General features: G+C 37.4%; 1 pseudogene; it reads right to left on the reverse strand.

Annotated features, from left to right (window-relative positions):
* Positions 1-17802: 17802 nt before the first annotated feature.
* Positions 17803-18469, reverse strand: LOC130830507 (60S ribosomal protein L7-like; annotated as a pseudogene).
* Between the last annotated feature and the right edge of the window lie 9209 nt (positions 18470-27678).

Consider the following 27678-nt stretch of genomic DNA (forward strand, 5'->3'; position numbering starts at 1 on the left):
GAAAACGCTAAGGAAATAAAACCTCTGCAAAGAAATTAGTATATAAAAGAAAAGAGAAAGCTAAAGACTAATCCTTGAGAAACTCCATTGACTGGGATGTAGAGTAAAGAAGTGCCAGTGGGAAGAAAATTGAGGATGCTGTGGTGACACGGTAAAGGGTAAGAGATTTTTCAAGGAAGTAGTTCTCAACAGAATCACATAAAGCTAAGTAGCCCAAGAGGTTGAGAATTTTAAAAGGCCATTGATTTTCACTAGAAATATGTCACCAATGACCTTCCCATAAGCAGTTTCAGGAGGCTAAGTTTCCATTTCAAAGTTTATGAACAAAACAGATAATGTAAAAATGAGAGTGAATGTAGACTATTTCTTGGAAGAGTTGGTCATTAAAGGAAGAAAATTAATTCAAAGTTCATTCAGTAGACATCAGAAGCCAAAGAAAAGCATTAATTTGTTTAAAGTAATTGACCTCTAGGCATGACTAACAGCAAGAAAGATTAAAAAAAAAAAAAGAAAGAAAGAAAAGGAGAGATTGAAGACCCTAAGGAGAAGGGATATGGTGAGATGTGGGAGCAATGCATGAAAATCTCCATTGAAGGATGGATTCCAAAGCAGAGAAAAAAAATAACGTTAGAAATTAAAATAGAAATAATAGTGGTTAACATTTACTGAGCAGTGGTTATGTGCAAAAAGCTCTACATCATCTCCTAAAATACTTATAAAAACCTTGCAAGGGAGATATCATCATTCCCATTTCTCCTGGGAGAAAATTGGAACTAAAAGAAGTTAAGTAACTTGGCTGAGATCACCCAGGAAGTATGAGGCAGTAGCCACACACAGGCTTACCTGATTTCAAGCTTAACCTTGAAAATTCTTATTTCTGATTAATTGCCTGGTGTCACAAGGCATAAAAAAGCACAATTCCCATTCAGTGTGATTGGTAGAAGTTATATTCTTAAAACTAATCTACAAATGCGTACTTTGGACCCCCACAACTTCTAATATTGAAAATACAGATTTTTCATCCAATGTTTGCTGCATAGATCATGCTCAGAGAGGCTCTGAAGGTGGAGAAGGATAAACCTTTATTCCTGCAGCAGTCTCCTTCTAAAGAGCAGTCCCTTGATCTCTGTGAGTGGAGTGCACACATAGAAAAATTATATGAGGCTGATTTCAGTAATCTTACTTCAAGGAGCCAAAAGAAATACTTTTCTAACATGCTGCCTCTTTATGAATATTGGAGCAGTGTGCAAACCCCAAACTGACACCCCTCTCCCCAGCCATCTCTAACCACACGAAGCCCTATCCCAGTGAGGAAAATGAGCAACAAAATTTGTCGTTAAACTAAAGAGAATGTTATATCAATCATCACCCTATTGCTAAATTCAAAAGATGCTTTTCAGTCTTTTCTTACTTCTCTGCAGAATTGGAAGCCATTCTGCACATACTCTTTTTGGAAGTTCTCACCTCCCTTTGTTTTTTTGACTATAGTCAACCCTGGATTTTTTTCCACCTACCTGCTTTTTCCTTCGCTTCACTTTCACAGGCTCCTCATCCTCTGCCCCTCCTTTAAATTTTGGAGCTTCCTCTACTCATCCTCTTCTTTCTCTTTCTTCACGCTGTCCCTAAAACATCTCATTCTCTCTAAGGACTTGAATTACCACCTTTATGCGGCTGTGTTCCAGAAGCGTATCTTTAGCTTGGACCTCTCTGCTGAGCTACAGATCCACTGGTACGACTCTAAACGTCCCCATCTGTGTGTCCTGTGGAAGTACCCCATCATTTTCCTAATAACCTGTTCCTCTTATGTAGCCACTCCTTTGATGAAACAGTCAACCAATACAGTAAACTAGCAATCATCTTTGAGGTTTTCTTCTTTTTTCATCTCCTCTTCACATTCAATCCAATCACCAAATTCAGTAAATCCTATTCCCAACATCTCTCAAATCTTCTCTTCCTCTGCATTCACGTCATCAGTATCATATTTGGGGACTCGTCTCTTCTTGCATAAATTACTTCTTAACAGCAAAATCTGATTTTCCTGCCTCCAATCTTGGTCACTTCAAACCTGGTGTCCATACACCTCCAAAGTGAGATTTTTTTTTTTAATTCATATCTGATCATGTTACTCTTACTCGTAAAATCCTCAAAGTCTTCCTATTAATTTATCTATAGAATCCAATCTTTTAAGAGTGCCACATAATCGTTCTCTATAAGGTCCCTACCCACCTCTCTACTCCCAACCAAGATCACTCCTCAAATTCCACTCTGGGTGCCAACTGCACAAAAATACTATATCATTCCCAGTATGTGCACATGCCCCTCCCAATGCCTGAAATGTGGTTTTCTTCCATCACCATTGACTGATTCTTACTTATCAGCATGACCACGTTTTCCAGGGTACCATGTCTTATCCCATCAATTAAGTTTGTCTCCCCCATATTCTCTTAGTGTCTGTGCTTTCTTCCATCACAATCTGCTTGATTGATTTCTAGCAGGTTTACCACAATGACTAGAATTTCAGTCCCTTTGTCACCAAGCTGGGTTCTTTTGGCCTGATGCACTTCAAGCCAAGAAGCTGAGATACAGAAGTCTGCAGAAAAGAGAGGGTTTACTTGAAAGGCAGCCAAGCATGGAGACAGGAGAAAAATCTCAAATCCATTTCCCTGAAGGCAAGGGGCTTGTGGTATTTATGGTGTAAAGAATAAAGAAGCACGGTGGGGAGCATGCGGAGAGTAGAGAAAGGTGACTGGGAAAAGCTGACATAGTCATCATCCTGGGTATGCATAACCAGGCTACAGGCCTCTGCACATTCCAAAGGTCACCAAGCAGACACCCTCACAGGCCCAGCTGAAGGGTCAGAGGTCCCACCCAATCTTAACCAGCTCAGCTTAAACTGGACACAGCTGTCTCTGGAAAACAACGTATGGTTTAAGCAAACATCTTATTGTTTAGGCTACATGCAGCTTGGAGGACATGCAAGTCTTTTGTAACAATTAAAATGACCTTGAGTAGTAGAGGCAGGTTACAGCTGAAATGGATTCAACTAATGATTCCCCATGGTTTCACCTTCAAGGCAAAAAAAAAAAAAAAAAAAAAGGTACTTGGAAGGAGAAGGTATATTAGTTAAGAACACCAGCTTTAGAATAAAATAAACTTGCATTTGAATCCTGTAGTTTCCACTTACTTAATCATTGTGTGTATGTGTGTACAGGGGAGCAGGCAGGATCACCTCTTTAAACTCCAATCTCTGTATCAGTAAAACACGTTTCAATAACATCTTCTTTTTAGGGTTTCTTTTACGATTGAAACAAAATAGTACATAGGCTTTGACAGTGCCTTAAATTTGATAGAATGACATCATTTTATCCATTCTGCCCAAGTGGTAACTAGTACATGGTAGATACTTAAAGGGTAGACACATTTGCTATGGATGCCTCCTTCTTGACAGCAGTGGTCAGTGGACTCTGAAGCAATGGCAGGCAGACAGAGAACTAGTGGATCCTTCAGAATCTTGATACACTTTTTTTATTAATTTTTATTGGAGTGTGGTTGCTTTACAATGTTGTGTTAGCTTCCACCGCACAACAAAATGAATCAGCCACGCACATACAGATATCCCCTCCATTCTGGACTTCCCTCCTGTTTAGGTCACCACAGTGCATTACGTAGAGTGCCCTGTGCTATACAGTATGTTCCATCAGTTGTCTATTTTATACATAGTATCACTAATGTATATGTGTCAATCCCAGTCTCCCAATTCCTCCCACCCCATCCCTTTCTGCCTTGTGGATACTTTTATTGATCCTACAGTGACAGTGATTGCGGGCATTGATGAAAGGCTATACAAAGTCTCAAGCTTGGCTTGAAGGAAAATGCTTTCATGAAGGTTTGTGCTTCTATCTCATGATAAAAAGCCCCCTCCAAGCTCAGTCCCTCTCTAATCCCCATAAAATCTACATCCCATTGTATGCAACATATTACTTGTCAGGGATAAGAAACACAATCCCTCATATCCAGTCCTTGCTCTCAGTTCAGAGATACTGTCCTTGGGGTGCTAAACCAGAGACATGATCTCAGAAGCTCTTGAGGTGAGCTCTACGCTCATCATTTACCCTTGGGAAAATTTCAGAATCAGACTATATTCTACTGATATCTGGTACCAGGGATAACACATTTTTTAAAAAGGAAGATATCCACTCTAAATTACTGAACAAACATTTCAAAAAGAACTGTAAGTCAGCCCCAGATCTTCTTATCCATAGATAAGCACAGATATTAGAGAACTAAGAAGAACTGATGTCCTGAAATAAAGAAAAGAAAGACAATTCTTCTTTTTTTAATTTTTTTAATTTTTATTTTATATTGGAACATAGTTGATTTACAATGTTGTGTTCGTTTCAGGTGTACAACAAAGTGATTTAGTTATACATATACCTATTGAAAAGAAAGATGAGTCTTCTGATTTCAGATCTTTACCCTTTGAGTTCCCCTCAGTCTTTGTTTGAATAACCTGCTCTGCAGGCCAATTAAAAGCTTTGTGAAATAAATAAAATACATTTATAATATCCCCCAGTGTTTGCCTTAGCAAACAATTTTTCTAATAACACGTTCATACAGTACAGGGATGAAATCTTTTTATAAGGAACGAGACCTAAGGTCTAGGCCAATAGATTTTGTGGCTGTATCTCTAAAACTTGAAGTGTGGTCAGAGGTGATCTCTTTGGTTGTCCATAAACAGCAAGAGCTCAGACTAATCCCTTCTTAAGGGAAAAGGGAAAAGCCTTCTAAAATCCTCTGGATCAGAAATAAATGGTGCTTGCTTGTACACTTATACTGATTGTCTAAGATAAAAACCCATCTAAGAACATGCACTGCATACCTCATTGAAGCAACATCTTCCTTTGCTTGGCTACTGCTTTCTCACAGTCTAATTGGCCAACATGAAATAAATTTCCATTCTGAAAGCCAAGTTTCCCAAGAGAAACAATAATTCTTTTTTTGAATAGTTGATCTTCATATTTATCTTGATACTTTACAAAAGAAAAGGAAAAAACCTCATGTATATCACCCCATTTAATTCTTGTCTCGGTCAGTGATTGTTTGGTGGTAAGAGAAGGCATTTTCTCTAACAAGGGAAATAAAAGAAGTTTTATTAGAAGGCCACAGAAAGAAATTTTTATGCATATTCACAGGTAAGATAGAAAATGTAGCAGGGCCCCTTAGAGACAGATCAGGAACTGGAAATTCAGTCATTGAGGTCATTTCTCTTGGTCAACGTGATTTCTCATCTCCTTCTCTCTAACAGACTTTATTTACCTCCTGATTCCTGGTCTAATCCATTGCACCCATTGTTTCCACTCAACATGAGTAATTGCCAAGAGTAGTATCAAAATTTGCAGGAAGATACTGCTTCGGGCCATTTCCCTAAAAGGAAATTATAAGTAAAGTCTTTGGAGTTTCATGAGCTCCTCCATTCTTTTTACTACATGGGAACTTATTACCCTTGATCGAATAACAGATTCCCTCTAACTAGTCCACAGCATCCAGATGGAAGATGGGTGCACCTACGGTTATGGGGAAGAAAAAAGAATCAACATTTTAGTTAGAAAAGTCAATCAAAGTTGGCCTCTTTTTAATGGGTTGATAAGAGGTAAAATTTTCCTGGGTCACAGAGGACAGACAGGGAAATATCCCTTTATGAGGGAATTGATCCATAAGAAAATGCTGTTTTGTGGTCGAAAAGGGTCAAACATCATCAATTTTATAAGGCCCAACTTAATAAAAAATGTATAACCAGACAAATTATTCTGATTATTGCTACTAGAGATGGTAAAATTTTGTCAGTGTATTTATTTATGTACTTGAATTAAATAATCCTGCTTTTACCTCAATAGATTTGTTTTTCTTGCAGAATACTTGGAATAATCCTTCATTAATAAAGATTTTTCCCAATTTTCTGGGTCTATATTTTTATTCCACTTAATCAAAAATATCCAGAGTTCCTGATTATGGGACCATCAGAGGTGATTTTCTCTTAATCATATTTCATTAAAATTAGTTTATTTTTCCAAAACATAAAAATGCATGTTCATAGAAAACAAATTCATGGTTACCAAAGGGAAAAGAGGTGGCTGAGGGAGGGATCAATTAGGAGTTTGGAATTAACAGATACACACTGCTATATATAAAATAGAGAAAACAAGGACCTACTGTATAGCACAGGGAATTACATTCAATATCTTGTAATAACATATAATGGAAAAGAATCTGAAAAAGTATGTGTGTGTGTATATATATATAAAAAAATCTGAAAAAGTATATATATATATATATATATAACTGAATCACTTTGCTGTACACCTGAACATTGTAAATCAACTATACTTCAAATAAATAAATAAATAAATATATCTGTTACCAAAAAAGTTAATAAATAGAAAACCAAAAAAAAAAAAAGCATGTTCATAAATAAGTACAGTCCCTGAAAGCCTAGATGTCTAGTGTAATCACTAACAAAAAAAGAGGCGATGGGCGTAGTCATGTGGTTCTTATTCCCCAAGCTTAAAAAACAGGGAGGTTTAAAATTAAGCATGGAAGAGTAAAAACAGCATGACCTGATTTCAGTTCCAAGTTCTTCCACCTACCAGTTTTGCAATCTTGGGCATGTCAATAAACCAACTGAACCTCTCTGGCTGCACATGGAAACTGAGGCACGAAAGGAGCTGCGAGGGAGAGTTGATATGAGCATTGATGGAAACCATACGCATATTTGTCCTTCTCTGTTAGGGCGGAGATATAATAGGAGGGAGAGGAAAGACAGGGTCCCTTTTGGACTTCTGAGTATACTTATAATCTAGGGGGGAACACAGACAGTAATCAAAGGCTCACATGAATAAAGGTAACAAATAATCAAGGTAAATTAGGGTAAATTCTCTGAAGAAGAATAAGGCTCTGAGAACATAGGGAAGGGGGAGCAGGCAGAGGAATAGGTCCTATGGCCAAAAGGTACATGATGGGAACAAGCAGATGGCAAAAGATCTGTGTGGCCAAATGAAGAGAAGCCTGATGTGAAATGGGGCTGCAGTGGTAGTTAGGGTCCAGAAATTATAACCTTAACTTATTCAATGAACATGAGAAATTATTAAATATTTTTGGAAGAGTAGTGATATGATGCGATTTGAAATTGAAAAATACCAGCCTGGCTACAGTGTAGATAAGAGATTAGAAGGGGGTCAAAAAAGAGTGCAGGGGTCTAATCCACTGATCCAGGTGAGGAACATTGGCAGCCTTGGATTCAGAGGGGTAGTAAGTCTTGATGTAGGGTTGGATTTGGAGAATAAAGGGAAAGGGATAAGGGATAACAAGTTTCTGGCTTTGGAAGATACAAGTTGGAAACACTGAAGATGAACAAGGTGTACGTGATGGGGAAGGGCAGGTGAACACGTTTTAGGACATGTTGACGTAGATGTCTCTGAGACATAGAGTGGAGGGACTCAGGTAGGCATTTGATTATTCAGATCTGGAGCTCAGTGGAAAAGTTTAGGCTATAGATACAAATTTGTGAGTCATGTGCCGTACCTGTGGTAACCAAGGCCTTGTAGCAGTGTGGATGGAATTTTCTAGGAAGAGAGCATAAAGTGAGAAGAAGAGACAGACAAGAAATGAACTTGATCCAGAAGAAGACTAATTGTGCAAAGGAGCCAAAGTTGGAGCACATAGGGAAACCAGAGAAAACCAGGAAATATGCTAAAAATCCAGTGTTTCGAAAAGAAGGCCATGGTCAGCACTGCTGAGTGCTGCTGAGATCAGGTAGAATCAGGACCAAAAGGAATGCCAAGCACAGTGCCAAGTGCATACCAGTCATTCACCGAATGATGCAAGAAGTCAATGCAAGTTGGTTGAACTATAAGCCACAGAATATATTAATAAGACCCAGCTGCTGATTTCCCTGTGGTGAAACAGAAAGTGAAGCCCAGAGAAGAGGGTCTGATGTTCCCTTCACTGGAAATTCATCCCTTTTCAATTAGCCCTTCAGGATCTGTCAGCTCCTCAACTGTCCAGATTTTGCTCAAGCACAACCTTATTTAACTAATATTTACTGAGATGCACTGTCTCAGACTGTTCTAAATGCTTTAATGTATAAAAATTATTTAAACTACATAACAACCCCATGCAGGAGACTTAATTAGTACCCTCATTTTACAGATAAAGGAAACAAGGCACAGAGAGGGTAAATTTTTTGCTCTGGTCTACCCATCCAGTGAAGTGGCAGAGCAGACGTTCAAACCCAAGCATTCTGGTTCCAGAGTTTGTGCTTTAATCATCTCACCATCCGTGAGCAATCTTCCTTAACAGCCCCAAACAGATATCAACATCTTTCTTTCATGCTCCCATGGTATTTTGTGCATATATCTTTTATGAAACTTGCTATTTACTTCCATAAATGTCTAGAGCAGTACTGTCCAATAGAAATCTGATGTGAGTGACAAATGTGAGCCGCATACAAAATTTATGATTTTCTAGCAACCATGACTTAAAAAGAAAAAAGGAAATAATTTTAATGGTATATTTTATTGAGCCCAGGCGTGTGTCAGTGTGGCTAGGCTATGGTACCCAGTTGTTTGCTCAAACACTAATCCAGATATTGCTGTGAAAATATTTTTTAGATGTGATTAACAATTTAATCAATAGATTTTAAGTAAAGCAGATTACTCGTCATGGTATGGGTGGGCCTCGTCCAATCAGTTGAAGGCCTTCAAAGCAAGGACAGAGATTTCCCAAAGAAGAAGGAATTCACCCTTAAGATTGCAATGTAGAAACCATGCCTGTTTTAATTTCTTAGGGCTGTCTTAACAAAATACCACAGACTAGGTGGCTTCAATGATAAAAATTTATTTTTTTCACAGTTCTAGAGGCTGGAAGTCCAAGATCAAGGTTGGCAGTTTAATTTTTTCTTAGGCCTCTCTCCTTGGCTTGCAGAGAGGCTTTTTCTCACTGTGTATTCACATGGCCATTTCTCTGAGTTCATACATTCCTTGTGTCTCTTCCTCTTCTTATAAAGACACAAGTCAGATTAGGACCCCACCCTTTTGACTTTATTTAACCTTAATTACCTCTTAAAGGCCATATCTTCAAATATAGTTACATTGTGAGTTAGGGCTTCTAATATGAATTATTGGGGTGGGGGGGAATGGGTGGGAACAATTCAGTCCATTACACTACCTGAGTTTCCAGCCTGCTGGTCTACCCTGCAGATAACAGAGTCAAGACTACAATAGCAACTCTTACCTGAATCTCCAGACTGCCAGCCTGCTCTGTAGATTTCCGTCCTGCCAGCCCCTACAAGCACATGAGCCAATTCCTTAAAATAAATCTCTCTCTATCTCCTCTCTGCCAGTCTCTCTGTCTCTTTATCTCTATCTCTCTCTGTCAGATAGCGAAAGATAGACAGATGATAGATAATATAGATACATACATACATACATACATACATAGACAGATAAGTACTAAGGGTTCTGTTTCTCTGAAAAATCATGACAAATACATTAGTATATCCATAACATTATCATTTCTACAAGTAACCAATGTAAACATTAATCAATGTTAACATAATCCATATTAACAACATATTTTACATTCTTCTTCATACTAAGTCTCTGAAATCTAGTTTGCACTCTGTGCTTACAGTACATCTCAGTTTGGACTGGCCACACTTCAAGTGCACAACAACCACATGTAGCTAGTGGTTATCACATCAAACAATGTGGGTCTAGAGCAAAGTAACAAAGGGAAGTAGAAAACAGAATATGTGTGAAGCCATAGACCCAGGTTTGAACTCCACTCTGTCACTGAGGCTCAGTGAATGCTAGCTATAGTTTCTACTCTCCTAACTGGAGGACTTCTCTGAGCCTAGGTGTCCTCATACATAAGTGAGGGATAATAGTACCTATTTTAGAGAGCTGTTGTGAAAATCCATTGTAAAGTCTTTAACAGAGCACCTGGTAAAGCATAGCACCTCCATAAACAACAGGCACTTTCCTTTTCCTCTTAGCCTTCATATCTGTTTTCCTATCTTCCCTCTTTAAGGAAAGGGTCTGTGTTTGTTTCATACTTGTTTCTCCAGTCTGGTACATTGATAAGTGCTCAATAAATGCTTGTGGAATTAATGCTTGGTCTTTTGTTACCATGGTGGAATATATCCACTTGTTGATTTATATTTTCCTTTAACACATATACCTTAAAAACACTTTTGCAGGACTTGCATGTTATGGAACTCTTGACATTGTAGTGGAGAGATGAGTCAAGTCTGAGCTTGGGGATTTGAGGAAAGAATCCATTAAGCTGAAGCAAATGTGGCAGCATCACAAATAAAACCAACCAGGTGAGATGTACCACAGACATCTCTGACATAAGAGGACACCAAACTTTTAAGTTCATTACTGCATATAATTTTCCATTACTGTGGATAGATTTGACATGAATTAATGAGATGGGCTATACTCTCATTAAAGAAAAAAAACAGGAAACATTCACACTGAGTCACAGAAAAAGCTAGTGTAGATGAGAACATTTTCCACCTGCCAGTGAGTACATTAAGGACCTAATTCATCTGCAACAGTAAAATGTTCTTGTAATTTCATTTCATGAAGACACCTGATATATTTAGTCAGGGTTCTTTAGAGAAACAGAACAACTAGGAGGTATATAGATGGAGAAAGAGATTTACTTATAAGGTAGAAGCTCACATGATTATGAAGGCTGACAAGTCCCAAGATCTTCAACTGGCCAGCTGGAGACACAGGAGAGCTGATGGTGTAGTTCCAGTCTGAATACCAGCAGGCAGACCCAGAAAGAGCCAAAGTTTCAGTTAGGGTCTGAAAGCAGCAAAAAAAAACTCATGCCTCAGCTCAAAGGCAGCCAGGGCAGAATAAGTTTTCTCTCATGCAGGAGGTTCAGCCTTTTGTTTGATCCAGGCCTTCAACTGATTGGATGAGACCCATCCACAATGCAGAGGACTATCTGCTTTACTCAGTCTAGCAATTCAAATGTCAGTCTCATCAATAAACACCCTCACTGACATCATCACCACCATCATCATCATCACCATCATCACCATCATCATCAATAATGTTTGACCAAATGTCTGGGCACCCCATGACCCAGTTAAGTCAACACATGAAATTAACCATCACACCTGACAAGGTATCAATACAATATGCTGTTGCATATGTTGGAGCTTAATATGTCAATAAAGCATTCCTTCAGCAAGGATGCTGAATGCTCTTTTTCCTCCCTGCTCTGCTTCTTCTCAGTACACTATTTCCTTTCCCTCTTCCTCATGTAAGTGGTGCACCACTCTATGGCATGCATTTTACCAGGTACTCTTTCACACTATCCCCATAAGAAGTGAGAACTCACTAAAGTGGCAACAGCCTTGGGGAGCCATTGCAGTTCAATCTGTTGATCACTTTTGTCTATTTGAAAATTCAACTTCCTCAGTGTCCCAGACCTGGTCAGACTTGGGAACTGTAACTTATACAAGCTACATTCAAGAGAGTTCTGTACAAACCAGGAAAAATACCTTATTAATTATAGTGAGATATAACTGCCAAAGCCTCCTCTAGCCAAAGCATTCCTTCCTTGTAAAGTTATACCAGAAATCAAATTATAATCAAAATATTACTTAGTGAATATAAATTTAGAGTAAGTGAGGGTTGATTTAAACAAGATGTTTAATGGCATCAAGCAAAGAATAACTAATGCTACAATTTCAACGATCAGTACCGAAAAGGACAAATCGCAGGAACAAATGGCTCTAGAATTCTCTGCCAAAGTGTACTTCATGGGTTCTTTGTTTTCTTCTTTCATATGCCAGGCTGACCAACTCCCTTTCTTTATAACATATTATTTCTTAAAAAAATATTAGCAGGCAATAAGTTAGGTCTTAGTGGCCTATAAGCTATTCTATCTCAGTAAGATAACTTCTATATTTCTGCTCTTAATTTTGTTAAGTTTTCAAAGAGAAGATCACTGTTTGACATTCTTTTCAGTAATATTCATTTACTCTTTACAGCAGTTCTGTTCTGATAATCTATAGGTGATGAATGTTTTGCTATCCCAAAATGTAATGATTTAAAGCAAGAATCTTTTTTTTTTACTATCACTGCTATTCTCAGCATATTCTTGATGTTATTTTCAGCTCAGGTTATTGGTATAACTGGCACTGGGATGTTTTAAAATTCTTAAATGATGTTTTGGGGATTCCAGACAATTTTTAGAAGGAGTAACTTTTCTATTTCCTACTAGAGAGTCTTCTAAACATTTTTCACTCCTTACCACTTACACAGTCATCTCCCTCCTGTGTTCCGACCTCTTAGAAATACAAAGAGTGACTGACTAGCTGGTCTGTTAGATTACCCCATTTTAAGATATTAATTATGGTTTAAAATAGAAGGGTACATCCTCTCAGATAAGATCATTCTTCAATGGCTTAAGCTAAAGGAGTTGGTAGATTTGAAGTACAAACATCAAAGCAGTGTAGACAGAAAACTATTTTGGTGATATTTTATATTTTTGAAAGAGATTTGATTTTGAGGAATTCATTCATAGGAAAACACATATTGACCCACAAGACATAATTCTTTGGTAGGAACTCCCCTTTGGTGACAGACAGCCCAGGGAAACAAATCTATACTTAAAAAAAGATTTTTTAAATCACATTATTCTTTATAAAGGGTTTATAATCTGTGGCAAAATTCCCATTCTACAAATAATGTTAAATGAAGAATCACAAGGCATTGAGGCATCTAGCTTTAGACCTCATACCGTATGATACTATGCATTGCTACTTTAAGAATCTCATAAGAGAAGGATCTCATTAGATTCCTGATACTTCTTAGTTACTACAACACTGAGACCTCAGAACACATTTTTTTTCTTGTGGTTTTCCACAGAAAACCATGAAATACAAGAAATTACTTTTAACCTGCTATGTTTATTTACTCAACAAATATTTGTTGAATGTTGCTATGCACCAGGAACTGGCAAAGGTGCAGGAAATACAGCAATGAGCAGGAATGACCCCTGCCCCAACAAAACATGAAGTATGAATAAAGGCTCTCGAGCCTGGAATTATGTTTGAACTTTCCACATGGTCCTTCCTTCCTTTCTCTTCCTTCCTTTCCCTTTCTTTCTTTCTTTCTTCCTTTCTTTCTTTCTTTCTTTCTTTCTTTCTTCCTTCCTTTCTTTCTTCCTTTCTTCCTTTCTTCCTTTCTTCCTTTCTTCCTTTCTTTTTCTTTTTCTTTCTTTCTTTCTTTCTTTCTTTCTTTCTTTCTTTCTTTCCTTCTTTCTTTCTTTCTTTCCTTCTTTCTTTCTTTCCTTCTTTCTTTCTTTCCTTCTTTCTTTCTTTCCTTCTTCCTCTAGCTAACTAGCTAGCTATCATCATCTTTCTACCATAGTGTAATGGTTAAGAGAACAAATTCTAGAAATAAAAGGCTAGGATTCATAAACCAGTTCCATGAAGAAACAGAGTTTTAAAAGAATGACAAATAGCTGGACGATTGATTGACAATAGATAGATTAGATGATTGATGATAGATAGATGATAGATGATAGATAGATAGATAGATAGATAGATAGATAGATAGATAGATGATAGATGATAGATAGATAGATGATAGATGATTGATAGATAGATGGATGGATGATAGCTAGGTCGATGGCAAAAGAAATCTTAAGCAATGCTCCCATGTAAAGCAGAACTCTGACAATCATCATTGTTAACACCCAGATTCACTCTCTAAGAGCAATTTTTTGGTCACAGCTACATAGTTTTTTCCTTCAGAAATGGTTTTCACAATATTCTTAGACAATAAACCTTAAAGATTTTGTAAATTATTACATTCCACTATATTTTCCTTCTCCCTAGTGAACTGTTTGCCAGTGAAACACAGTTTCACTTTCACTTTTTCAAAATGATAGTATAAAAAAACAGAAGTGAAAGTATGAATCATAATACAATCAGGAGTTCGTAGTGAGCTATCCATTTATAACTCAGAAACCACGGGGTATTTCCAAACTGATGTCATTCATAGAAAGAATGCCATGTGTCGTGGAAGAGTAAGAAAAATTACCTAGGCCAACTGGGGGATTTAGAATGCATATGGGATATTCCCAGCTAATTTTTTTTTTAATTTTATCGCAAAGATCAAGCTGTATTTCAAATACTTAAATTGATACTCATCTTGGAAATTACACACTGGATTCTGGGTTATACTTTTTAATTCTGATAACTTAGGTGATGTACACTGACTTCTTACTTCAGATCTTACTTCATAATACCAGTATAAATGATTTTTTTTAATTGAAGTGTAGTTGACTTACAATGTTGTGTTAATTTCTGATGTACAGCAAAGTGATTCAGATGTGTACATATATTCTTTTTCATATTCTTTTCCATTATAGATTATTATAAGATATTGAATATAGTTCCCTGTGCTCCGGTATAAATGCTTTTTATAATTCAGTGTTTTATTTTCTTTAAAAAGCTGTATAGATACTAAGATTACCATGAAATTCCTTGTAGTTGTTTTACTTGTAGACAAAATGGTAATCTCTGCTCAAATTGTTAAAACTGATTTTTTGTTTGTTTGTTTATTAGGGGAGAAATATATATAACTTTTTTAACTAAACAATTAAAATAGTATTTTTCTTTTCTCCCCACAGTGTTGAGTTTTTTAAGAACTTAAAGAAGACTATAGTATATGTTAAATAAATTAGTGATATTACAGAGAGGAAACATTATCCAGAAAATGCTTTCCTCTGGATTGTCTCCATTTGGTTGGAAAATACTTTGGCTATGTTAGTTCTGCCTTATTTCCTGCTATGGTTGCTGGTTGGTTGGTTGTTTTGACCCAGACCTTGATATCCTGTTGTGAGCCTAGGCCCATTGTATCCTTTTTCAATCAGTTGAATGTCCCTGGTTCCCCATTAGTTGATGTCCATGACATGGGGGTTTCCACAGCGGTCATCCCACTCTCTAATCCAAGTAACATAACGAGTTTGCTCTTTGATTTATGAGGCTAATTCATGAGCCAGTGGTTTACCCACAATGCTCAGTTCTGATGCCTACTATGAACTGCTTTGCTACCCTCAATCTTTCAATGTGGCTGCAGGTGAATCTGCCATTAGGACAGGTTGACCTCATATGATTGAGGAACAAATTTTCAAATGTATCAAAATACTAAATTCCTCCTCATTCCATACACAAGTAGGGAGTCCACATGGATTAAAGACTTAAAGGCAACCCTCAAAAGTTTTAGAAGAAAATGTGAGAGACTATCTCATAACATTGAAGGAAGGAAAGATTTCTTAAAATATAAAGTTTCATCAGTTGTAACACACGTATGAATCTGGTGGGGATATTGATAACAGAGGAGGCTATGCATGCATGGGGCAGGGACTACATGGGATATCTGGGTACCTTCTGCCCAATTTTTTTTTATTTATTTTTATTTATTTATTTATTTTTGTCTGCACTGGGTCTCCGTTCCCGAAGGTGGGCTTTATCCAGTTGCGGTGCGATGGGGCTACTCTTCATTGCAGTGTGTGGGCTTCTCATTGTAGTGGCTTTTCTTGTTTCATAGCACTGGCTCTAAGCACACAGCCTTCAGTAGTTGCGGTTCATAGGCTCAGTAGTTGTGGCTCTGGGCTCTAGAGCATAGGCTCAGCAGTTGTGGTGCACGGACTTTGTTGCTCCGCAGCATGTGGTATCTTCCCGGACCAGGGACAGAACCCGTGTCCCCTGCATTGGCAGGTGGATTGTTAACCACTGCACCACCAGGGACGCCCCTGCCCTATTTACTATGACGCTAAAACTGCTCTGAAACAAAGTCTATTAAGAATAAAAAACCCAAACTAAAAGATGAATAAATCTGATAACATAAACATTTTAAATAACATACTTTAGATGGCATAAACAAAGTTAAAAGGCAAGCTAGGGACAGAAAATATTTACAAGGCATTTGAGAAATAATTGCAATCTAGAATATATAAAAATATCCTATAAGTAAGAAAAAGACAAAACGCCCAGTAAAGAAATGAATGTAAACCTTCAGTTCACAAACAAGAAGCTCTATATGACCAATAAAGATATGAAAAAAAAAGTTGTAACTTGCTAGTAATAGAAATATGCAAATTAAAACAAGATACCCTTTTCATGTCGTCACACTGGAAAAAATTCAAAAGTTTGTCGATGACAAGTAGTGGTGAGGAAGTAGGGAAACAGGAACTTTCAAATTCTTATGTTAATTACTGATGATTAATGAGCATTGAAGTTTTACAATAGGGAGTGTGGTTTAAATTTAAGAAGAAAAAGATTAAGAGATTGAGAGCAAATTGGTATAATGCTGAAAGATTTTTGCAATATCTAACAAAGTTGGAGGGTTAGCAACCAGAAAGTCAACTTCTAAACTATAAATTCCAAAAAACTCTTGTACAGGAACACAAGGATAATTCATTGCAATTCTTTTTGCTTTTTTTTTTTTTTTTTTTTTTTTTGTAATTCCAAAATGTCCGCCATGGGGGAGATGGATCCTTTTAGTTTCAGTTGTCTCAATACTAAGCATCCATTTCCTTCATGGAGTCTTACTTTTCCCTTCTTAACATAGTTGGAAATCAGGCACTGACCCCATCTCCTCGCTCCCACAGACTCCTCCCTTCTCCTCCTCCCTACACTTCCCTATGCCCATGGGAAGCACTTTCCAGCTTGGAAAATTCCGCCCCCATCATATCTCTGGCCCAGACACTTACTTGGTCCATGTCCATAAATTCTCCTTCTTCTTGCATTTTCTGGCAGACTTGTCTGATTTCTCCTTCAGATTTCAGTCACTGGCAATTAATAGCCAGAAACATTATCCTGCCTCACATTTCCCCAGGATCCGCTTGACTGAGGAACAGAGAGAGGAAAAGACATATACAGGGAGAAGAAAAAGTATAGATTAATAACTTCAAATATTATTCTACTATATTCTTCTCCTAGCAAATCCTTGGGCAGTTAAACACACACACAAATTGGTGCCTAGTTCTGCGGGTGGGATGAGGAGGGAAGCATGGATATGGGGCAAATATCTTGACTCATCTGGAAGTTTTTACTCACAACTGGAGTAGATATACCTTCATCCATCAATAATCTCATGCTGCCCTCATCCTCCCCACTCTAGGAGCTAGAGCTTGTCACTGGTAAGGGCAGAACTTCTTCTGTGGCAGGGTATTACTGCATGGCTTCACATAGCTGTGAAGAGAGCTGCAATGAGCCACCTAAAGAAAACTGTGCAAGGGAGCGGGCCTGTCAGTAACTGCAAGCAACTTGGGGGGTCCAGCCATTCTCTTCCTTCTCTGGCAACAACCTTCTCCAAACCTCTGTGCTTAAAAAGTAAGTGGAAACCCCCCTACTCCCATTTAGGGAGGAGATGATGAGGTTGGCTCCCATATTGGTGTCCAGCCTTCTTCGCACACAACACCCATCACCAGGATGGTGTTCCACCCTTTTTCTTTTACTCTCTGTGTCTTCTCATTTTTGATATAATGAATAAATGAATGAATGACAAGTAAATAATTCCCCATATCTCCCTTAGGTAACACATGTGAAGAATTGGGTGTACACTTACCCTATTTTCTCTTTTCTTGGTCATGTAATCTGTGGGGTTTTTGGGGGGAGGGGGTTGTTTTTGTTTTACATTTCGATTTGAAAGCAGTCACTGTTTATTATCTGACTATATTACAGAATGAATCAAGATAGACACTTTAGTTCATCCTTCTAATAAGCCTGTTGATTTGGTCTTTTCTATTGCCAACACCTCTACCTTCTACAAAATAGATGATCTTTTATTTCCTTCCACCTCACAGAAAAGATCATTTGAAGGGCCAGCAGAAGTTGTTGTTTTCTTGAAAGCATTGTTCAGCAGTTGAGATCTCGTGAATCAGATCCTCCATGCAGATGATTCCAAATTTAACAAGAGAGCCAGCAATCAATGTGTTATCTGTCAGGGCAATTTATGTGCAATATGTGGTTCCACAGTCCTCAGCATGTTAACTGAAGCCTTGTTGATCTTCACAAAGGTACCATTGAAGACATGGCGAAGATGAAGAAGCTGCAACACTTTTCAGACCTTTGGGGTCACACCATGGATACTGATCCCAATGGCAAATGCCAGCATGGGTTCTGCAGGTACATAGAATTTGCCAGCTTATCTTGCCATCCTAGCCACTCTTGTGTCAGTTCTGTGCATCTCCCCATATTCCTTGTGATTGTGCTTACCTTTTCACAGATAAGCTTTGTCCCTGCCTTTCAAAACATTTTTGGGGCAAACTTCTTTCCCAGGTGCCTCATCTTGAGCTCTGTGAAATTCTTTCACTTTTTTCTAGGAGTTTCAGCAGGAACCATCTTTTTCTTCTCTTCTGCTCCTTCCATGGTTCCAGCTGGAGAAAGAAGGACTATGTAACCTGCTTTTAGGTTGGATTTTTTTTTAAGGTTAATATTATTCACTTTACTTTGAATTTGCTTTATTTAATCTCACTGTATATTGTGAACATCCCTCCCATTTAAGACATCAATATATCCCAATATATCATTTTCCAGTGTGTGTGTGTGCACATGCGCGTGCATGGATGCACGTGCCCACATCCGCACACACACACGCATGCCATGATCTATCCAATACCCTGCTCATGGGCATTCAGATTGTTTATAGCTTGTTGACACTACAAACCACGCTACAAATAGCATTATGTTTACATAGTTCCTTAGCAGGTGTAAATTTTTTAATACAAGGTAGAATTCAACAAATGGAATTGCCTGAGCCTGTGCTCTAGAACCCACGAGCCACAACTACTGAGTCCATGCACCACAACAACTGAAGCCCGCGCACCTAGAGTCTGTGCTCTGCAACAAGAGAAGCCACCACAGTGAGAAACCCATGCACCACAACGAAGAGTAGCCCCCGCTTGCCACAACTAGAGAAAGCCCATGCACAGCAACAAAGACCCAATGCAGCCAAAAAATATAAAAAATAAATAATAAAATAAATCTTAAAAAAAAAAAGAAATGGAATTGCTGTAAAACTTATAGTAATTTTAATTCAAATAATTGCTGCCAGGTTTATTTGCCAGAACAGTTGAGGAATTCACATTCCTACCATCAAAGTAAGGGAACACTCACATCCCTGAGTATTTGACAGTGATGATTGTTATTGCTTGTTTATAACATTCGCAAATCCAGCAAGTGACAAAAGTGATTTCTCATTATTTTTCCAATTCAGCATCCTCGGGTAGAGGCAAAGATGTAAATCCCAAGCAGAGAGAATTATGCCTGAGAACCTGAAATTCTTGGTTGTACTCACTGGTAGCTCTGTCTTCACCTGACCCTGGTAGAGACCTGCATTCCTCCTTACAGAGGTCTGAGAAAGTTGGAAATAGCCAGTGTTTTCCTTAGTAGTGTTTTCTTTCAGCTCAACAGGATTATGTCAACTGTTATTACAAGGAAAGGCCATCGACATACCAGTTTAAAAAGGAAAAGGTGTGTCCACCGGCTAAAATAAATAAAAGGGCAAAACACGTAGAAATAGTTTTAAACCCTGACAGTTACAATAGTGCTGAGGAAGCTGGTAGGACAAAGCCAGGCTCAATGCTTGTAAACTCAGGGTGCCTCCTGACCGTTTATAGCCTCACTTGGGGAATTAACCATAGAAGAGCCTTGGAAAGGTCTGATGGTGGCATCAATATTAAAGAGGGTTTCAAAAGTGTATTAACTGTGGTCTTTTGGCCACTCTTGATATCAATGATTTCAGAACTACTGGTGACTAATGAAAGGGTTACCAAGCATAAATTACATAACACACTGATGTACGAACACACATAATTTCATTTTACGTAGAACCAGAAATTGACACAATTGCAAAACTTTAACCCTTGCTTATTTTAATTTAAAGTCTGTGAGAAAGTATTCTTCAGAAGTGCCAAGTGATCCAGTTCCAATTAAAAACAGTCCTATCAAGAATAGCATGTCAGTTCCTTAAAAACCTAAAAATAGAGTTACCATATGATCCAGCAATCCCACTCCTGGGCATATATCCAGACAAAACTCTAATTTGAAAATATACACGCACCCCAATGTTCATTGTAGCACTATTTACAGCATCCAAGACTTGGAGGCAACCTAAATGTCCATTGACAGATGAATGGATAAAGAAGATGTGGTGTATATATATACAATGGAATATTACTCAACAACAACAACAACAAAAAAGAATGAAATGATGTTATTTGCAGCAACATGGATGGACCTAGAGATTATCATAGTAAGTGAAGTAAATCAGAGAAAGACAAATATCATGGTATCACCTATATGTAGAATCTTAAAATGATACAAATGAACTTATTTACAAAACAGAAATAGACTCACAGACATAGAAAACAAACTTATGGTTACCAAGGGGGAAAGGAGAGGAAAGAGATAAATTAGGAATCTGGGATTAACAGATACACACTACTATATATAAAACAGATAACCAACAAAGACCTACTGAATAGCGGAAGGAAGTATATTCAATATCATGTAACAACCTATAATGGAAAAAGAATCTGAAAAAGAACTGAGTCACCTTGCTGTACACCTGAAACATTGTAAATCAACGGTCCTTCAGTTTTAAAAAACAGTCCTATCAGTTGATGGGGCAATGAATTAACTTTCCAAGGGCATGAAAATCATCTAAGCATTCCAAATAATACTGATCATATATTGAGGGACAGAAGAATTGAAGAGAAACGATGCCACAAGAATAGCCTTTGCCACAGTCACTGAAACAAGCAAAAATTCCAGCACAAGATCCTAAGGCAGCTCAGAAATAAAATGCTCTACCTAAAACATAATATAGTTCCTTGTGGCTCAATGGACAATACTTGCTATATCAGAGTTCAGAGCAGAAAATAATGGACTGCTACTATGTAAAAATATATATCATTAAGATATACTGATGAGAAATACATTATAAAGAGAAATTTTTGCTGAATTAGCATATGCACATTTCTATTTGCTTCTCACATGGTATTATGATATTTGTGGGTGTACACATCAACCTCACCCTTTAGACTGTAAGCTTATAGATAGAAGATTCTTTTATTCATCTTTATAACACCTCAGGTCTAACACAGTGTCAGATACAGAGTACATGCTCTGTAAATGTTGTTTGTAGAAACTGAAACATTATGCAGGATACTAAACCACTGAGAATATTGATATAGTTAGATGTAATGTTATATCGGGGCTATGGACTGAACTTTGTCCTTCCAGATTCATATGATGAAACCCTAAACCCCATTGTGATTGTATTTGGAGATGGGGCTTTTAGAAGGTAATTAAGGTTAAAGGAGGTTATACGAGGAGAGTCCTGATCCAATAGGATTAGTGGCTTTATAAGAAGAGGAAAATAGAGATCTCGCCAAATGAACACACCAAGGAAAGTGATGTGAGCACATATCTACAAGCGCTCTTGCCAGAACTAAGTTGACCTACATTTTGATCTTGGATTTCCAGTTTCCAAACTATGAGAAAATAAATTTCCATTGTTTAAGCCACTCAGTCCATTGCATTCTGTTCAGACAACCAACAACCCAAACCTCTGATGCTTTTCATTGGTTTTACAACAATAAAGAAAACTAAAGGAAAAATGGCTTTTAAAGTCATTGTAATCGTTATCCAAGAAAGAATTTTACCACAATATTTGACATGTATGAATTTAACAGTGACCCAAAAGCTTGATAATACTTTGTAACAAAGTAGAGAAGCAGAGAAAAAATAAGAGTTGTAAATTACTTTTAACACAAAAAGATTTTGTTCTATATGGAAACTTTTATTCACCCTGTATCTCATTTGACAGAGACTCCTTAAATAAGTTTGGTTTATCTTGATGAAGCTTGAAAATCATTCTGACCTAATGCAAATGCTCCATTCTTTTCCTAGATTTCATCAAGAATTGGTAACAAATTGCATAAGTGTTGCTTTTAAAATATAACCCCAGTGCATTTTCTAAATTGCAGAAAGGAAACCTTTCAGTGTATTTTAGGAAGTATAAGATCCCACAGAAAAACAAATATTTACTTCTCATATTTGTCTCATGATATTACATATATTTATGTAAAGTTGATCATCAGAAATTTACAAACCAAAATTAGTAAGATAACAATTTGCAACTCCACCCTCATTATGGTTGCCTTGAAAGAAAGTTGCCTTTATGAAGTAAAGGGATTAACTGAGAAATTTGACACATGCTTTACACATTTACCATTATCATGCCCAAAATGAACATAGTAGTGTAGATTTAGAAATCCAGAACCTAGGTTACAGTCTCACTTTAGCAACTTTTAAAGCAGTAGATGGAAGAATGTTCTAAGCCATGATCACAAAGATACTTGACATCTTCATAACAATGCAAGCAACTGAAGAAGGAGAGTGGTTTGGTTCTTCTGAAGATAACTTTTGCTTTGCTTTGCTTTTTTCCTTCACAATTTGAATTTGCCCCAGACAGTTGCTGGCCTGAATATGCCACTAATTTCTAGGGCATTCTGACATATTTGTCATCACCATCCCTCCAACAGCTTTAAGAACTGTCACAGTGGTATGTGAACTTTTGAAAACTAAAGCTCAAAAATGTATTCTCTTATACTTTTTATGCCTTTTCATTGATAATTATAAGCCTCATGAATTGAATTATTTTCCCCCCGTGGCAAAAACTTTGAAAGTAAAATTCTGAGTTTTATTTTTTATTATATTATTTTACTCTAAAATATACGTTCAAATAGATCTTCCATGCTGTGCAGTATTGCACCATGAAGAGAACTTTGTAACTAGGTCAACATACACTGTTTCTAGGCACCACTAAGGAAATATACCCATATTACAATATTACCAGAATAACAGGACTAAAATGACTCATTGGGTTCTTTGTTGGAGTGTTCAGTGCTGCAAGTGGTGCTAAGTTGAGGGCTCAGAAGACTGATGTAGTTGCGGATGTCTCTTTGAGAGGTCATAAGTGACTCTCTTCCAAAACACAAAAGCACCAACTAGGACAATGTGTTGGACTGGGAGAAAAGAAAATGTGGAAAGCTTAGAAGAAAAGACCTAAGCCTTCCTCTTCCTCTCTGAGAATGCACAGGCAGGGTGACTATCTTCCCTGAGTCTTAGAAGAATCAAAGGAAGCTGGTCCCCACACCATCTTGTCCTACGTGATCTAGAAGAATAAAAGAATTACCAATTGCTATCTTTCAGGGCTAGAGCCACCAGTATGAGAATGACAGGAGGACATTTGGAAGAGACACGTGGATGTGAAAAGGAAGACTTTCCTCTCTACTCTCTGCTTCATATACAAGCTATCAATATAGTGTCCAACATTGTTTTATTTACTCAGTCAGTACTGATTATTTCTTCCTGTGGATTAGATGCTAGAAAAGAATACAACCTGAACAAGCATGTAGATTCCTGTCCCTACACAGCTTACTATCTAGTGAGGAGATAGATTCCACACTTACTTGCCTTTTCCCTTTCTTTTCTGTCTCCTTTGCCAGTTCTTCCCTATCTCGCGACATCTAGATTCTGGAGTGCCCCAGAGCTCAGCCTTTGATTGCTTCTCTTTCATCTACACATTTCCTTTAGTTGATCTCATCCAATCTCATGGCTGTAAGTACTATCCTCACACTAATGACTCCTAAATTTGCATCCCCAATTGGAATCTCTCCTCTGAATTCCAAATGCCTGTGCAATAAATCCGCTTGGAAGGCAATTCAAACAAAATGACTAAAGGCCAACTCCTGGTAACTACCTAACTTCCCCACCTCCTCCAAACTCCAGACCTGTCCCTCTCCAGTCTTCTCCACCAAATATAGTGGCAACTTCATCCTTTCAGTTATCAACCAAAAACTTCAGGCATTCTCCTTGATGTCTTCCTTCTTTTAAAAGCTACACAAAATTTGTTAACAAATTGTATTTGCTCTATCTTCAGAACATATCCAGAATTTAGTTGTTTATCCTACATCAACCCAGTTCAAGACACAATTATTTTTGCCTGTACTATTGCAATCACCTCCTGTCTTCCCTGCTTTATGTTTTTCCAGATTCAATGTATTCTCCAAAGTGCAGAAATAGAGATGCTATTAAATATAATCTAATTCCTCTACTCAAAACCTTTCAATGGCTCTCAAGTTCACTCAGAATAAAAGCTAAAAGTCCTCACTGTGATATATGGGGGCCTATGTGATCTGATCCACATTTCCTTCCTGACCACATCTCCTCCTACTTTTTCATTCCACCTTAACTCAGTCAGCTTCATCGTTATTCTTTCAACAGAGCAGGCAAGCCCCTTGTTCAAGGAGGGCTTTGCACTTTATGTTCCCACTGCCTGAAATGTTCTTTCCCCCAATAATCCAAATGGTCTCAGGAAGCAGGGGAGTGAACATTTAAAAGTTTAAAATTTCCATTTCTTTTAAAACGTTAGAACTCAGAATGTTCATTATTTTCTACTTACCTCAAGCCCAATTTGGTTATATTAGTAAGATCCACTATGTACAAATACTTACAAATATTTTATAGATACTTTGTCTTGCTTTAAGTATTTTTCTCCACTCAGAGCCTAATTATATCCATCAACACCATAGAGTTGACACTCATTTTTGTCAGATTCCAATTTTAACATAAACCATGGTTTAATATGTCATAGTTAACATAGCCTGACTAATGGCATCAATTACTCCACAAATTCCAAAATGAACTTGAAAAGGTGAACAAGAAAGGATAATTTTCTTACCTTTAAAAATTCTGTCAGGATGGCAGACTTTGTACACGTGTTTGTCTCTAATACTTCACACACCCTGCTGATAAAAAAGTTCAAAAAGGAATAAAATCATTACAGAGAAGATAATGTGGTAGAGAAAGGGCTGGGGGTGTTTTTTGCCAATAAGCAAGAAATATCAACATATTTCTGAAAGATCAAAACTGAATGGAATTGGATTTATGAATAAAGCAAGCCAGGAAAGTCTTGAATAAACTGCTCAGTATTTATAATACAAAGTGAAAAGCCAGTCATATGGATATCTTATATCATTGTTTCCCCGAGACAGTCTTTAATCCTAAAAACATTTTGCTAAGTAAAAGAAGTCACAACCTAGCATATGATTCCATTCATATGAAATGTCCAGAATATTAAAACATAGACACAGAAAACAGAGTAGTGTTTGCCAGGAGCTGGGGGAAAAAGCAAATAGGGAGTGATTGCTGATGGGTATGGGTTTCTCTGGGGGCAATGACAATGTTATGGAATTGGATAATGGTGATGGTTGCAGAATTCTGTGAATATATTAAAATACACTAAATTGTATATTTACAAGGGTGAATTTTATGGCATATGAATTATATCTTAATAAAGTTTTTATTTAAATAAATGAAAAGAATAGTAAATTTTTTAATAAATTTAAATTCATTTATTTATTTATTGGCTGTGTTGGGTCTTCGTTGCTGTGCACAGGCTTTCTCTAGTTGCAGCAATAGGAGGCTACTCTTCATTGTGGTGTGCAGGCTTCTCATTGTGGTGGCTTCTCTTCTTGCAGAGCATGGGCTCTAGGTGCACGGGCTTCAGTAGTTGTGGCTTGGGGCTCAATAGTTGTGGCTTGCAAGCTCTAGAGCGCAGGTTCAGTAGTTGTGGCACACGGGCTTAGTTGCTTCTCAGTATGTGGGATCTTCCCAGACCAGGGCTTGAACCTGCGTCCTTTGCATTGGCAGGTGGATTCTTAACCACTGCACCACCAGGGAAGCCCCAAGATTAGTAAATTTTAAAAGCATTTATACAAATAACTATTAAAAGGGAAGAAATGGTAAGACAGACACACACACACAAAAATCCATATCAAGATTCAGAAAAAAAGCATCATTACTTTCAACCAGGATTATCATGGGGTCCTATGAAAGATATGGCAGTAAAGCGAAACACAGAGATGGAGGCTATTGGGATTTTTTTTTTAATGAGAAGTCAAGGTAAGAAAAGAAAACACAAATATGAGGGAGGAAAATGTATAAGCAAAGACCCAGAAGTGGTAGAGAGGGGGAAAAATTATAATTGACAAATAATTAATTTAGCATTCTCATCTACACTTCATTACAATTCCATAGATTTTTATAAAAATATTTACATAGAGAAGAGCTCTTGAATGAAACAGTTGGTTATGATTTTTTCTTCACTGTAACACTTGGAAAGAGGAACCCCTTCCACAAGTCTCAGAGCCAGGTGTCTGCAGACTGAAGCCAGATTTTTATGGTGTACTTTATTATTCTGTTCAACTAAATTCCCAGAACATCAGCACGTGCTCAGTTAAAAACGATATGAAAACACATCGCATGCAGTCCTACCTCAAGAAACAAGAAAATATAAAATAAACAACCTAACCTTACACCTAAAACAATTAGAGAAAGAAGAGCAAAAAAACCCTAAAGTGAGCAGAAGGAAAGAAATCATAAAGATCAGATCAGAAATAAATGAAAAAGAAATGAAAGAAACAATAGCAAAAATCAATGAAACTAAAAGCTGGTTCTTTGAGAAGACAAACAAAATCAATAAGGCATTAGCCAGACTCATCAGGATAAAAAGAGAGAAGACACAAATCAACAGAATTAGAAATGAAAAAGAAGAAGTAACAACAGACACCGCAGAAATACAAAAGATCATGAGAGACTACTACAGGGAACTATATGCCAATAAATTGGATAACCTGGAAGAAATGGATAAATTCTTAGAAAAGTACAATCTTCCAAGACTGCAGCAGGAAGAAATAGAAACTATGAACAGACCAATCACAAGCACTGAAATTGAGACTGTGATTAAAAATCTCCCAACACACAAAAGCCCAGGGCTAGGTGAATTCACAGGTGAATTCTATCAAACATTTAGAGAAGAGCTAACACCTATCCTTCTCAAACGCTTACAAAATATAGCAGAGGGAGGAACACTCCCAAACTCATTCTACGAGGCCACCATCACCCTGATACCAAAACCAGGCAAAAATGTCACAAAAAAAGAAAACTACAGACCAATATCACTGATGAATATAGACGCAAAAATCCTCAACAAAATACTAGCTAACAGAATCCAACAGCACATTAAAAGGATCATACACCATGATCAAGTGGGGTTTATCCCTGGAATGCAAGGATTCTTCAATATACGCAAATCAATCAACATGATACATCATATCAACAAATTGAAGGATAAAAACCACGTGATAATCTCAATAGATGCAGAAAAAGCTTTTGACAAAATTCATCATTTATGATAAAAACTCTCCAGAAAATGGGCATAGAAGGAAATTACCTCAACATAATAAAAGCCATATATGAGAAACCAACAACCAACATCGTTCTAAATTGTGAAAAATTGAAAGCATTCCCTCTAAGAACAGGAACAAGACAAGGGTGCCCACTCTCACCATTATTATTCAACATAGTTTTGGACGTTTTAGCCACAGCAATCAGAGAAGAACATGAAATAAAAGGAATCCAAATTGGAAAAAAAGAGATAAAATTGTCACTCTTTGCAGATGACATGATATTATACACAGAAAACCCTAAAGACTCTACCAGAAAAC

This window comes from Hippopotamus amphibius, chromosome 10 (genome assembly GCF_030028045.1).
Source record: "Hippopotamus amphibius kiboko isolate mHipAmp2 chromosome 10, mHipAmp2.hap2, whole genome shotgun sequence".
Taxonomy (NCBI): Eukaryota; Metazoa; Chordata; class Mammalia; order Artiodactyla; family Hippopotamidae; genus Hippopotamus; species Hippopotamus amphibius.